The sequence below is a fragment of the Giraffa tippelskirchi genome, chromosome 13 (assembly GCF_054371585.1).
Source record: "Giraffa tippelskirchi isolate mGirTip1 chromosome 13, T2T-mGirTip1v1.2.pri, whole genome shotgun sequence".
NCBI lineage: Eukaryota > Metazoa > Chordata > Mammalia > Artiodactyla > Giraffidae > Giraffa > Giraffa tippelskirchi.
The window spans coordinates 109,121,046-109,135,421 of record NC_137287.1 but is presented as its reverse complement, the minus strand read 5'-3'; the positions used below and the strand labels follow the sequence as shown (position 1 = coordinate 109,135,421).

At 50.0% G+C, this 14,376-nt stretch overlaps 1 protein-coding gene and 2 non-coding genes across 15 annotated transcripts in view; all 3 read right to left on the bottom strand.

Moving 5' to 3' along the window:
* Positions 1 to 14,376, bottom strand: part of RALGAPB (Ral GTPase activating protein non-catalytic subunit beta) — a 121,605-nt gene that overhangs the window by 104,910 nt on the left and 2,319 nt on the right. For 3 of the 13 annotated variants that reach the window (XM_081557159.1, XM_081557185.1, XM_081557162.1), the window contains 3 exons: positions 10,266 to 10,324; positions 9,476 to 9,668; positions 5,368 to 5,440 (listed from right to left, as the gene is read on the bottom strand). The gene's annotated coding sequence lies outside the window, so the exon portion shown is untranslated. Of the gene's footprint in view, positions 1 to 5,367; positions 5,441 to 6,590; positions 6,659 to 7,302; positions 7,474 to 9,475; positions 10,325 to 12,212; positions 12,348 to 14,376 lie in introns of all 13 variants that reach the window. The other 10 variants (XM_081557161.1, XM_081557171.1, XM_081557181.1 and 7 more) reach the window with 8 other exon arrangements.
* LOC145533584 (small nucleolar RNA SNORA71) lies at positions 4,703 to 4,836 on the bottom strand. Its single transcript, XR_014074175.1, has one exon. It is a non-coding gene; the product is annotated as a small nucleolar RNA SNORA71 (small nucleolar RNA).
* Positions 8,065 to 8,199, bottom strand: LOC145533585 (small nucleolar RNA SNORA71). The gene has a single exon (XR_014074176.1). It is a non-coding gene; the product is annotated as a small nucleolar RNA SNORA71 (small nucleolar RNA).

The following is a 14,376-nucleotide window of genomic DNA, read 5'->3' as shown; positions in this document are numbered from 1 at the left end:
AAGTGAAGTAATTATACACACAGGCTCACTTAGTACCTCACATGGAACTTAATAAAAGTTCAATCCATGGTAGGGTTGATTAACACCAGCCCCACTGGGATGTCTGCAGATCTGCACAGAAGTAAGTATTCATGGTGTCACATTAACAGATGAGTCTGTCATAATGACATTTTATATTTGTTCTTTTTTAACTATCAGCAAGCTAGACATACTCATCAAAAACAGCCGATATGTACAGAGCACTCAGTGTTAGGTAGGTACTGTGTTATGGCTTTAGCACGCATCATCTTATTTCATCGTTACTATTTGTGGTAGATCTTTATGATGGTCAAACTACAGAGCCAGAAACTGAGATTCAAGGAGGCAAAATAATGTGCTCCAGGCCCCACAATGATTAAGGGACAACATCAGAGTTCAACAGGCTCTTGGGACTTCCCTGGCGATCCAGTGGTTAAGACTATGCTTCCACTGCAGGGGACACAGGTTTGATCCCTGGTCAGGGAACTAAGATCCTGAATGCTGCAGAGCACAGCCCCCCCCCCCCAAAAAAAGAATTCAACAGGCCCTTAATGATGTCCCTAGGTTTCTTCCTAATGTAGGTAGAGTTAGGTATCCTGGTGACATGGCAGTTGTAGTCCCAGGAACAGAGGGGCCTTGGTAAACTATTCCTTGTACCCATGGTCCAGGCCACCACTGGCTTCATCCTTCATTGAATATACATTGAGCTCCTCACCTGTGTCAGCCACTATGCTTGCAACACACTATAGGCTGTTACCAGCAGAGACTCATTTAATGGCACAGTGATGGTGAATGTAAGGGCTCTTAGAAAGAAAAGGAAGATGGGAATTTTGGTCACATGACCAACTGCACCTTGTGAAAATTCAGGGAAAGCTGAACCCCAGGCCTCGTATCAAGTCTGAGTGCTGTTCTGACTCCAGAGCCAGGCCTTGTGGAGCATGAATGTGGTTTGGAAATTGGAATCTCATCCTGTCCCTGTAAGAATCTAGAAGTGGCTCTCTTGCCTACAACAGGAGCTCAGCTCTCTGCACCTCTGGGCTCTATTTTATTCTTGGCTGCACTGAGTCTTCGTTGCTGCACACAGACTTTCTCTACTCTGTGGTGCAAGGGCTCTTCATTGCAGTGGTTTCTCTTGTTGCAGGGCATGGGCTCCAAGGCACATGGGCTCAATAGTTGGGGCACGTGGGCCTAGTTGCTCTACAGCATGTGGAATCTTCCTAGCTCAGGGATTGAACCCAAGTCCCATTAATTGCAAAGTGGGTTCTTAAAACACTAGATCACCAGGGAAGTCTTGGACTCTGCTGTTAAAGGGACTTAAATCCTCCATCTCTAACTGTTTTTATTCCTGCAAGCAATTACTCAGGCTCTTGACACACTCAGGTGGCGCAGTGGTGAAGAATCCACCCACCAGTGCAGGAGACACAAGAGACGCATGTTCGATCTCTGGGTTGGGACGATCCCCTGGAGTAAGAAATGACAACCCACTCCAGTATTCTTGCCTGGAAAAATCCCATGGACAGAGGAGCCTGGTGGGCTACAGTCCATGGGATTGCAAAAGAGTGAGCACGCACGCATGACACACTCAGCTCAAAAGGAAAACATGCCTGGATTGGTTAGCACCACTCTTGGTCCTCGACCTAGGGCAGACCTAAGAGGCTGGGTTGGGGTGGGCATCATTTATAATTTGAAAGTGAACAAGTGAATGGTCAAAAACATGTCCTTTTTTTTGGCTACACTGCATGGCACATGGGATCTTAGTTCCCTGACCAGGTCACAGGTTAGGCCTGCCTTTGGGTGATGGCACCGAGTCTACTGAGCTGTGGATGGGGGGATGGGGCGAAGGGGCCAGAGCTGACAGTGGAGAACCTGCCCTCAAGATGCACACACCCTGGTCTGACTAGCTAACCCCAACTTGATTCGGTTGCCACCCCTCAGCACGTGGCAGATGTTGCTAATTAGCCTTAGTCCTGCAGTTCCCGGGCCTGAGGAACTGCCCGGGAAAGATGCCTCCCAGCCCGGGTCCAAGCTGTGACAGCTGGCTGGTGCATAGGTTGCCATGAACACCCAGAGTTGAGGGCCCCTCACTCTGCTCACTCTGACCTCCTGGGGAGGCCTTCCCTATCTCCAGATTCAGGCCACACCCCCTACTTACCCTCAGGCTTCCTGTCTTAGTTCTCTGCTCAGTATTTTCCCCCTTATTCCTTCTCTAGCATACTAGACATTTCAATACTTTATGTTCTGTCTCTGTCCTCTAAAATGGAAGCACCATAAAGTCAGGGGTTTTTGGTCTTCTGCCTTCTTCCACTTACTGATTCCTAGAATTAGGCCTGCCCCAAATTGACACTTGATGTGAATGAAAGGAAGGGCAGGGAATCCAGGCTGGGTGGTGGTTTAGCCAGTGAAGGCTTCCTGCAGGAAGTGACACAAGCTGAGTCAGGCAAGCATCTGAAGTGAAAGGGGGTTTCCAGGCATGCACACAGGCTGGGAAAGTGGCAGCCTGATCAGGAACATTATGTGGTAGCATGGCTGGGCCTGTGGTGCTTCTGGAGTGTGATGTGTGAGATGAGGGTGGACACAGACCATGGGCCATGAGGAGCCCCCAGGTGCCTTCCCTGGACAGTGGGAGACCTCTCCTGGGGCTGAGGGTCAGGTGGGCAAGGGTGGCAGAAAGCAAGGGAGGGCAGACCTAAGAGGCTGGGTTGGGGTGAGCATCTTCTATAATTTGAAAATGAACAAGTTGAATGGTCAAAAACATGTCCTTTTTATTTTGGCTACACTGCATGGCACGTGGGAATCCTAGCTCCCTGACCAGGGATGGAACCTGCGCCCCCTGCAGTGGAAGCATGGAATCTTAACCACTGGACCGCCAAGGAGGTTGCAATACACTTTGGATTTTTGACTAACCATGAATTCTCAGATAAGCCCAACACCTGGCCTTTGCCCACCACACCCCCAGAGTCCTCCTGAGGGCAGCTGTTCCTCCTACATCCCTCTTCTACCCCTGCTCAAAACCCTCTCCCTAAATTCACTCCATGTACTTCCACCCCCAGAGCCCAGGGCTCTCCTGCCCTCCTTGAGGACTTCAGTACCTGACGTCCAGCCCACCCTCATCCTGTCTTCCAAAGCCCTGGTGCAAACGTTCCTCCGCCAGCAATTCTAACAGCTTCCTTCTCTCTGAAACCTGAGCCCCCAGAGCACTTGGGATTGTTTAAACCCATGGCAATTCACAATTCTACATCCCTTCCCCAGGTCAGGCCTCAGGAGTGTGTGAAGCAGAAAGTCACAGTGAGTGAAACCTGGAAGACTTGCCCCTGTGACCCACGGTCTCTCCACCCAGCTGTGCACATGGAGGCAGGGATTAAAGGCGACAAAAGAAACAAGCGGCAGGGCAGTTTCATGATTTATTGAAGTGGGTGAGAGGACAAGATGCCCAGCACAGGCGCCTCCAAAAGGAACTCCTGGTTCTAAAAGTTACACCAGGAGCAGAGAGGGGGGACATGGAGGCCACTGGAGGACCTGGTCCAGATGGGAGGAAACCAGTCTTCTGCGTCCGCCGTGCCCTGTGGCACCTGCTTGGAAGGGGCAGAGCCAGCTGAAGGTCTCCAGCTGTGAATCCCAAGGCCCCAGAGTCCCAGGCCTTTCCCAGGCTCCTGACCTGGTCACACGGGGCCAAGTCCTTCCACACTGTGCTGAGGCAACAGAAGAAGGTCTGGCGGTGGTCATACAGCAACACCCCTCTTCAGTCTGCTATGCCAGTGTCTGTGATCAGACCCAAAACAACATAAAGGAGGAAGTCAGATGAGGCTGGCAGCTTGGAATGTCTGTCTCAGAAACACAGGCCAACTTAGCCCTTTGGCAGTAACTCACCATGAGGAGGCTCCTCCAGGGGACCTGGGGCCCAGGTCACCATCCTGAGAGGCCAGTGCTCCCATCCCTGAGGCGTCATCCAAGGCAGCACCCCCAGCATGATGGGGAGGTCACAGGGCAGGAGGTCACGACAAGGGTTTGCTCTCCAAAGTTACCTTTCTTCAAGCCAACATCTGTGAGAATGCCCCCAAATAGTCAGGGATGCACTGTGGGGTTTTTTCACACCAAATTCAGCTCAAAAAGGAAATCTCAAAGCTCCCAGAGAAGAATCAAAAGGAACATTGTCTTTTAAAAAATGCACCTTCTGAGGGCAACAGAGCAAATGTAGTAACTGGCAGAGAGACGGCTGGAGAGCCTGCTCTCAGGAGCTCCTCCCACTGGGCCCACCCCCCACTGTATGTCAGAGGGGGACTGCCACCGCCCAGCAGCCCTTCCCCCACACTTTCATTACCTGCCTGCACACCTGACTCCCAGGTGCGCACACTCACCCCAGCCTCAGATCATCTTCATATTCCTCCCCTCCCCCCGAAGTCCCTCCTGTGCTCTATCACGTCTCAGTCCTTCCAAGGCCGGTCCACTACCTCCTCCAAACAGCTGCTCCCCTTGACAATCTTACAGCAGTCACCACACACCACCCGACATCACGTGTGTTCATTATGTGTAATGCAGCCTGGCTCCTGACACCCCCTAACGTCTTAAAGCCTGACACGGACATGGCCTGGCTCTGGTAACAGGAGGCCACGCTGAGATGTCATTGCCCGTCACAAAGGAGCCCCCAGTGCTTGCGGGGGAAGCTCGGGCTGGAGAGAAGTAGGGGTGTGGGAAAGCGCCAGCATTTGAAAGGGACAAGTGCGGACCCTCCAAACTCGGGAAATTGCTTTCCACGTTTTCTCTCCCTGCATTGTCAATGACCAGAGCACAGACAGCCCATGGTCTCTTTTGAATGCAGGTGCACACGGGGCAGAGAGCACTCTGCGGGGAGAAGCCCAACTCCGGGCAGAAACACTGGGAAAATATGACGACTGGAGACTCGCGTGGTCTTGGGTACCACCAAGTCACCTCTGACATAGCTGTGGTTTTTCAAATGATGGAAACAAGGTTTTGAATAGGATGCTGACTGAGATGGCAGTCAAAGGAGACTCAAGCCCAGGGCAGAATCTCTGGCACCCAGGTTCACTCTGACACCCAGGTTCACATGCTTCTGCCCACACTCCGGGGAGGAGGGCAGATACCCCATAATTCTCAGTGCCCTAATGGGACTCAAGAGGTGCCATCCCTGCAGCAGCCGCTGAAAACAGTGAAGCACCAGATGTGATCCAGGCTGCCCAGGGCTCAGGTGGTGAGTGGACCTGGGGACTCATGGATGCTGCCTTCATCTCACCTCTCAGCTCCCCTACATCTTCAGCCAAAGCCCCTGGGAACACACACATGACTACCGTGTGAGAGGACCCAACACTCTAGAGAATGGACCAGAGATCTTACCTCAAGGACACTGGGGTCTAGAATGCTCCTGACACGACAGCTTCCATGACGCCTCCGCACACAGTGGACTCGTCTGCAACAGACCAGAAGCCAAGGGTAAGCGCTCGACTTGCCCCTGCTCACAGGAGGGCAAAGGCACCAGGAGAGGGCTTAGCACAAGAGTTACCAGACAGCAAACATCCCCCAAGTGTCAGCTGTTGTTATTTCCTGAAAAGACATGCTATTTCTTCACACAAAAAACAGCAGTTAACTCTGAAGAAGGAGACAGTGGATGGTCTGTGGCAGGTGCCAATGCTGACTGATGTGTAATTGATCAGTGACAGGCAGAAAAGGATGCCATTGCCAGATTTATGGGAATGTGCTATGGCCGACTGGCAACAACTGGGCATCAAGGGGAACTTAAGCAACACACAAAAGGAGACTGTTTCCCAACAGCAGGAGCCAGAAGGAAACGTCCCAGCAATGACACTAACACACCCCAACAGACCCCGAGGCCCTGGAGGCCCAAGGGGTGGGCAGAAGAGACACAGAAGTGTAGAAATCTCCCAGAACTAGGGAGTGAGGATGCGAGACAACCCTACTATATTTCCTCTGTCTGCACTACCAATAAACATGCCACAGGCAGCCCAGGATCACTTCCAAGCGCAGCGGCAGAAAAGGACAGAGGGCTTACTGAAAAAGCAGGCCGGTGGCAGAGGCTTGGAGCAGTCAGCCCAATTGAGCATGAGGACCCAGTCTCTGCTTCTAGTCCTGCTAAAGAGCCTTGCACATGGCCCAGAAGGGACAGACAAAGGGAGGACACCTCTGAAAGAAAAGTGACGGAGTTCTTAGGTTGTAACAGACAGGGATGACATGAGCCGGAGACAAATGCCTCACTGCAGTCCTGCTTTCTGGAGGATGAAACCAGAGATAGGAGAAGGTCCAGGGTCAGGAGGAGGCAGAGAAGTGACTGACACCTGGGTACAGGTGGACATGTGAGAATCCTTTCCCTGCTCCATACATTCTGCTGTCAACGGGACAATCTGAGGAAGGGCTCCCCAAGGGCTCTCAGGACCAAGCACACCAAGAGGAACCGGGTGTGTCCTCCAAGACCCTAGAGAGGGTGAAGCTGAGTGCCAGGACCAAGTCACCCTTGTCTCTCTTCTGTCTACTCCCAGACCACACGGGGACCTCATGCACCTTGTGCGAGGCAAAGCCCCAGATCTCCAGGGAACAGAGCTCACCTGGGCCAGCTGCCTCTTGACAGGATGGGGATACCTCTCAGGGACCCCTGTGCACCGTGCTGCTTCCTCTGCAATGATGGAGAAGCCCTGGATCAGCAACCTAGATGCCACCTGGTCACATGTCCTGGAACCCAGGCAGAGCACCTGGGTTCTCTGAGAAGCTGGCTGCTTCACAAATGTGGGCTGTGTTCCCAACCCACGAGCCACACCTCTCATTCCCAGGACGGGAGTTCACTACTCCACATAAGACAACAGCTCTTCTGCATCTGAGACAGAGACGGCTTTTCAGATCATCTTTTGTGCAAACTCAAATGACTCTGTACAGATTCTGGAAGCTGGATACTGAATAGAAACAGAAAGTCCAGGACAAGTTTGCGAGTGTGCGGCACCTGACAGGCCATGCCTGGCCTGGGTGGGGGGTTGGGGGTTAGGGGGTAGGGGTGTGTGTGAGGAGGTAAAGGCACCTCAGGCCTCCTGCAGAGGTGAGGTCTGGTGTCTATTTAAGCCTTGTCCAATTGCTTTACTACTGTGATTCCTGCCATTTAAGCCTTGTCCAAGTGCATTACTGTTCTAGTTCCTGCCACCATAACCACAGGTCATGGGGAAACTCTCCCTTAGTAACCTGGGCTCTGTCTCATGCCAAGGAACCTCCAACAGATAAATACTGGTCAACAGGAAGAACAACTCCAAGAAAAGAAAACACAGGAAATACCTCCACCTCTCTGCAGGCTGGCTGGCCACAAGCAGTCTTTCTCTGATTCTCCATGACGTGATGGGCCACGCCACCTCACTGGGATGTGTCTGTCCTGTCCTTCTCTCCTGCTGGGCAGCTGCTGAGCACCAGATACCTGCCAGGCACTGAGCAGGCGACTCAGACACTGACCTTGAGATCAGAGCAGAGAGACGCAAAAAAGACAAGAAAACCCATGATTCCCATGAAGTATGATTAGTATCCTCACCTCATGTCAAGCTACTTTCCAGACCACATGCTGGACTAAGGACCTGGAAAGGGGAAAGAGGGGAGGTAGACCTGGCTTTCTGGAGGGAAGCTCTTGGTGAAAATTCCCCAAACAGTGGCTCTACAACCAGCCCCAGCTGCTAAGAAACAGCCCATGCTTTATCTTCCTTTTTTTAACACATTATTGACCAGAGACTTATTATTAATACATCTTTTTTTACCCAAACATTATTGACCGCAGATGTATAAATATCACTTCCATAACAAACCACTGGCCACCAGAGACTTATTATTAATACATCTTTTTTTACCCAAACATTATTGACCGCAGATGTATAAATATCACTTCCATAACAAACCACTGGCCACAGACATTAGTTTCTGCAAAAATCCCCTGGTCAACAATGAGTTAAAAGCTTCTCAGCAACTAGCACTGAGCCTCGCATAGGGAGCACTTAGTAAGCTGGACACCAGGTGCCAGGAGGCAGATCTAAAAGGGCAGTAGGAGGGAGAAGGTGTGTGACAGCTCCAGAGTTCAGAAAGGACAGGAGCGAACCCTCCAAACACGGGGAAAATGCTTTCAGCAGTTCCTCTCCCTGCACTATCAATGACCAAGGCATCAGAAGCCCACAATCACTTGCGAATGCAGGGGCAGGAAAGGGCAGATGGGGAATCAGGCAGAGGAGCCCAGGTAGCAGCCAGCTCTCCACCCAGGCAGGGGAAAGCTGCCCAGCCAGGCCCAGGACCCCAGGCACTAGCCTCACTTCCTGAAAAGGTTCCACCTCCCCCCATCAAGAGAAGCCAGGGGAAGACCAACTTCTGGTTAAAAAAAAAAAGCCTCAATTACTCATCCACCCCACAAATACTAACTGAGGACCTACTACATGCCAAGTACTGTGAGTTCAAACAAAAAGAAAAACGCAGACCAGGCCTCTGCCCTTCCGGGGTGATTGCCATTTTCCCCCTTGAAGGAAAGGAAAGCTCACGAGAATAAAGGAACTCACCCCAGGTTCCCCAGCTAATGAGGGGCTGAGTCAGGATCCGAACTCTGGCCTTTCTGGCCCCCAAACCCAGCCCCATCTTCCTGCACAAGGGCTTTGCAAGGCAGGTCCCAGAACCCTCAAGCTCAGGAACCACCCCCTCCGCAGTAGGGCAGGAAGGCCACAGCTCCAGCATTGCCCCAGGGGACAGCTGAGTCCCTGAACACGGCGGGGGCGCGGCAGGCAGTGCGGGTCAGGGTCCTGCAGGAGGGGAGGGGGGGTCGCCCGAGGCAGCGTCTTCAGCTGCGCAGGGCCTGGCCCGGGAAAGAGAGGGGAAGGCCTTCAGTGCGAAGCAGGGGCCCAGGAAGCCAGACTGCTCTTCTAGGGCGCTGGGGGCGCCCTCGGTTAAAGTGGAGGTTTGAACACTTTTCCCTTAGAAGTTACCGAGGGAAAGTGGGCTAATGGTCACGAAGATATTTGCCCTGCAACTAACAAGCGGTTTCAGGGGATGAAACGCTGGAGTCGGAAGTGATGGGATGTGATCCGGGGCCTCTGGCGCAGCACGGGTGCGGTTCATACCGGCTCCGCACGAACCTCCCTGCGAGACCTCGGGCCCACGCAACCCCGGACCCGCTTCTCGCCGTCGGTGGGCCTAAGTCTCCCCACCGGGCGAGTGAGGCCCGGGACCCGACGCTCCAAAACGGCGCCGGCCGGTAGTGCGGTGACCCCAGACCCCTTTGTCAAGAACACGAGAGCAGAGAGGTCCACATGCAGCGGAGGGAACCGGCTCAGAACCAAGAGTGGGCCTGGACTTGGAGCTGACCTGCACTCCCCGACCCCACGGGCTTCAGTTTCCCCTCCTGTCGGGGGCGGGGCGGGGGCGGACGGAGAACCGGCCTTAGAGGCCGCCGGGGGTCCCGGGGCAGCGCGGTCCTGCAGTGACTCACCCTGGGCGCCAGGACTGTCGGCTGCAGGTCAAACTGGACGACTTGAGAAGATGCTGGACGGCTCCCGGCGACTCGGAGACAAGACCCGCCTTCCATCTGTTGGGCGCTGGCGGAACTGCAGTTGAGAGGCGGGCTGGGGCCTAGAGCGGCGAATCCCCGGATGGACTCCGCGCAAGCAGTCTCTTCGCGCCCCCTAGTGGATCGGAGTTGAAACTCTGACCCGCCAAGTATTAAAGCATTCTTCCATCTCCCCAACCATCCATCTGACTATTAAATGGTTAGGACGTCTGTAGTTTTGAGCTGCCTATTCCTTCTCTCTGACTTTCTGTGGCATTCACTCTTCCTATTGAATTCAGTCTTGCTGGGAACGTCCTGCCTTCTGCTGACAAAGTGTTGTGTGTGGGGCTGAAGCTGGGAAAACTATACTTCTTTAATTTTGTATCTCGAGTGTGAGAGAGTGTGAATCCTAAAGAGCTTGGAGGCCAGTTGTGGGGCTATGAGTAGAGTCATACTTCAACCAATTTCCAAATTAAGATGGCTTCAGGGTGGAGGTGTGCCTTATTGGGGTTTTGAAGGACTCAAACAGAAAAGGGAAATGGGAAGCTGTTCAGAAAAGGGAGGAAGAGAAAGACTAAGAAGCTGATGTTGGGGTAAGGATGGGGGAGTGGATGTGAAGAAGTTAGAAACTGGATGGGGCATCTCACTGCATGGTCTGTAATAGATGATCTTTAAATACTGATGCAAGAGAAGAAAGAGAAATTTTCATTGTTGCAATGGGAGAGAGGCTCACTTGATTCTGAAGTGTAAGAAAAATTCCATGTGTCTCAGTCAGCTCCTGGTTTCTGAGGGCTTAAAAAATGAGAAAAAGGACAATTGAAAGGATCCAAACAAAGTGAAAATCAATAAAACAACAAGAGTAGAAACTAAAATAGCAGATAATGAGTATAATCATATTTAGAGCAACGGAGCCAAATAATTTTAGCAATGAGGAAGCTGGTACAGTCAGAGCAGAAAGTAAAAAAATGAGAGAACAATCTATTTGACTTTTTGCTTGTAAAATTTAAAACTTAGGTAAAATGAGCACTTTTCTGGAAAATATTTAACAGAATTGTCTTGGGGAAAAAATAGAAAACCCAAATAATTTCATAACACTGTAAGCAATTGAATCAGTAGTTAAGTCTTCCCACAAAGAAAACATCATAACCAAGTGTCTTAAGTAAGTTCTACAAAGCTTTATGACATTATACAGCCTCCTGGATAAGAGAAAAAGAGAAAACAGTTCTAAGTTCACATAATTCCCAAATTTGAAAAGGTCAATAAAAGAAAAAATAAATTATAGGTTAATTTATTTAGGAATGTAAACATCCTAAAAATATATTGGTAAATCGCAGGTAGAACCAGGCTTGGTCAGTGATAACAGGTGGACAAAGGACCCAGCTCAGATTCAACCACCTTTCAGCTCCTCTTCCTTTCATGGTTGTTATCCACCCTCCACCCACTGTATCCCTGGGTATGGCCCGCCTGCCCGGTGAGCTCACCTAGGAAGGTGCAGGGTCTTGGCCAAGCATGCCAAGCAGGGCAAGCCACAGAGACCCTGAGATGTTTGCATGCTCAACACCTAGATACCTCTGCACAGTCAGTACCTCCTAACCCACTCATGAGATGAGACACCTCTCAGATGGGTGACTCTTCCCACAGCTACAGAAAGATGGAAGTGCCTGTCCTTTGGTCTGGAAAGTAACTGAGAATTGAGAGTTCCAAGATAGTGGAGTTAAGGATTGCATTTCTCAGAAGGTCCCTCTACTTCTTGCAAACCTTTCTCTTATTCTAATGGACCTGCATGTGTTATACACTGTCACAGGTTTAGTTAACATCTTCTGCTTGTCCTCATGAAGCTTGTGGGAAAATTCCCCCCAAGTGTTACTCTTTAAAGATATTTCCAGGGACTACTCTGGTGGTCCAGTGGTTAAGACTCCGAGTTTCCTAATGCAGGGACCGAGGTTAAATCCCTGGTTGGGGAGCTAAGATCCCACATGCTGTGCAGCATGGGAGGGGCAAAAAAAGATTTTCCCAAGAGTCTTCATTAGAAGGGCCCACCATTTAAGGATCAGAATGGAGATTTTTTGAATTCCCCCTTCCTTCAGGATGGTAGAACATAGGGTGACTCTGCTGGGCCAGAGAAGAATGTGCTAGGAAAACATCAAGTGTTTTTTATGTTCAACCAAGCATCCCTAACATCTCTGCTTCTCAGCAAGAGACTATAATATGAATGGCATGTCCATGAGTTAGGCAGTGCACAACCTGCACAACCATATGTGGCAATCCTGCCTCCCTTCAGCGGAAGGTGGATGGATGTGTACTTCGGGGCAAACCCAGCACATATCCCCCTGCTACCTCACATGCAAGAAATGGAGTAAGTGTAAAGTCAGAAGTCCACACACAGAGGGGGAGACACAGGACAGAGTCCTGGCAGCATTTCAGCCTCTGGTGTTTGTCACCTTGGAAGCTCAGTTCCACCTCTGCCCTTACTCTTGTTCGATTATATAAGCTTCCCAATAATGGAATTCTTTGTTAGCATAAGTTAGGTTTCTGTCTCCAACACTCCTGGCTAAAAGCCCATAAATGGCCAATTATTCAGGTATTCCGCCAGTGGCATGGAGCATGGGAGGCTGGCAGTTGCCTGATGCACTGTGTGTGCTTATCTCAGATGACTTTCTGATCTACAACACTGGCCTACCTGACTGGAGACTGCAGCAAACAGGGCAGCATGTTGAAGTCTCAAAATAAAAGTAGTGTGACAACCTTTGCTTGGGGCATTCAGATAACAGTCCATGCTCAGTGGCTTGGCCTTATCTGTCAGTCAGTGATGTGTCTGCAGATGTTAAAAACAAAACAAAATTGCAGTGCATGCTATGCAAGCGCCTGAAGGGATGGATGTTTCAAGTGAGTCTATTTCTGGCAGGGATGTGTTGGAGACCTATCCAGAACAGGAGTAGGCTGGTGGTTAGGTCTGCCTGGAACAGGTTCTTTCAGGAGTGGCCACAGTGAGCTTAAGGAGGCTCTAGGGGGAGGAGAAGCCACCAGCCACTTGCCACTGGTCATCAAAACAGAACAGTAGCAGCAAAAAGGGGGCAAGGGCACTGCTCTGCCAATGAACTTTCTACTAATTAATTCATTCAAAACATGGTAAATAAGTGCTGCCACTCTGTGCGGCACTGTATTAGTGGGTGTGGCCAACAGATGGCAATCAGCCTGACTGGCAGGAAATTAAAAAAGGGACAGCAAAAACTACCACCTAAATAATTCCCCAAACAACTGTTCAGTTAATGATTTTTTCCCATAAAGCCACTGGAAAAGCTATGCCACTTTTCAAATGATGCTTTTTGCTTCTGTATTTGTATAATGACTGGGACTTCCCTGGTGGCTCAGACAGTAAAGCGTCTGCCAGTAATGCAGGAGACCCAGGTTCGATCTCTGGGTCGAGAAGATCTCCTAGAGAAGGAAATGGCAACCCACTCCAGTACTCCTGCCTGGAAAATCCCATGGACAGAGGAGGCTGGTAGGCTACAGTCCATGGAATCGCAAAGAGTCGGACTCGACTGAGCAACTTCACTTTCACTTCTTTCACTTAATGACCGGGAGGTATAGGGATGAATGAAAGAAACCCATTGTGTCTGCCTTGTTCCAAGCTTATGGTCTAATAATCTACCAATATCAAATTAGCTCTGTCCCACAAATGCAGGCATGGTTTTCTATTGGAAAGTCTAGTAGTTTATCGCAGTGACATCCAAAGTGTGGTAGATATCACAGAGGTGGGAAGAAGACAAGATACGATGGATTGAATTATGACCCCTCAAAAGGTGTTATGTTGAAGTCATAACAGCCGGTACCTCCGGGAATGTGACCTGCCATGGAAACAGTCTTTACAGATGTAATTAAGATGTAAGTTAAAATGACCATTAATCCAATACGACCGGTGTCCTTACAAGTAAGGAGAAAGGCACTCCAGGAGAATGCCATGTGACTCCCAAGGTTGATGGGCATCACCAGAAGCTAGGGAGAGGCAAGAAAGAATCTTACTCAGAGTTTCAGAGGGAACATGGCCCTGCCATCATGTTGATTTTGGGCTGGTAACCTCCAGAATAGTGACAGAATACATTTCTGTTTTAAGCCACCCATTTGTGGTACTTTCTTATAACAGCCCTGGGGAATAAATTCAATACACATAAAAATTTTTTTCTCTTCCACTTGATCTTTCTGAGTCTCAGTTTTTCAACTCTAAAGTAGATCAAATATGCAAAATGGGGGGTTTTGGCTGCACCTTGCAGCTTGCAGATTCTTAGTTCCTTGACCAGGGATTGAACTCAGACCACAGCAGTGAAAGCGCTGAATCCTAATCACTAGGCTACCAGGGAACTCTCTGGTGCAGCCGCTAGGGGAAATAGTATGGTGATTGCTCAAAAAATTAAAAATGTAATTGCTGTAGGATCCAACTATTTCACTTATGGATATATCCTCAAAACAACTGAAAGCAAGGTCTTTAAAAGATATTTGTCCACCCACGTGCATGGCAATATATTCACTATAGCAAGAAAGTAGAAGCCACTCAAATGTCCATTGATGGATGAATGGATAAACATGATGTGGTCTATCACACAATGGAATATTATTCATCCCTCAAAAGGAAGGAAATTCTAACAAATGCTACAACATATATGAACCTTAATGATATTATGCTAAGTGAAATAAACCAGTTATAAAAAGACAAATACTGAATGATTTCAGGCTTCCCTAGTGGCTCAGTGGTGAAGAATCCATCTGCCAATGGTGGAGACGCAAGAGATGTGGGTTTGATACCTGGTCCGGGAAGATCCCCTGCAGAAGGAAATGGCAACCCACTC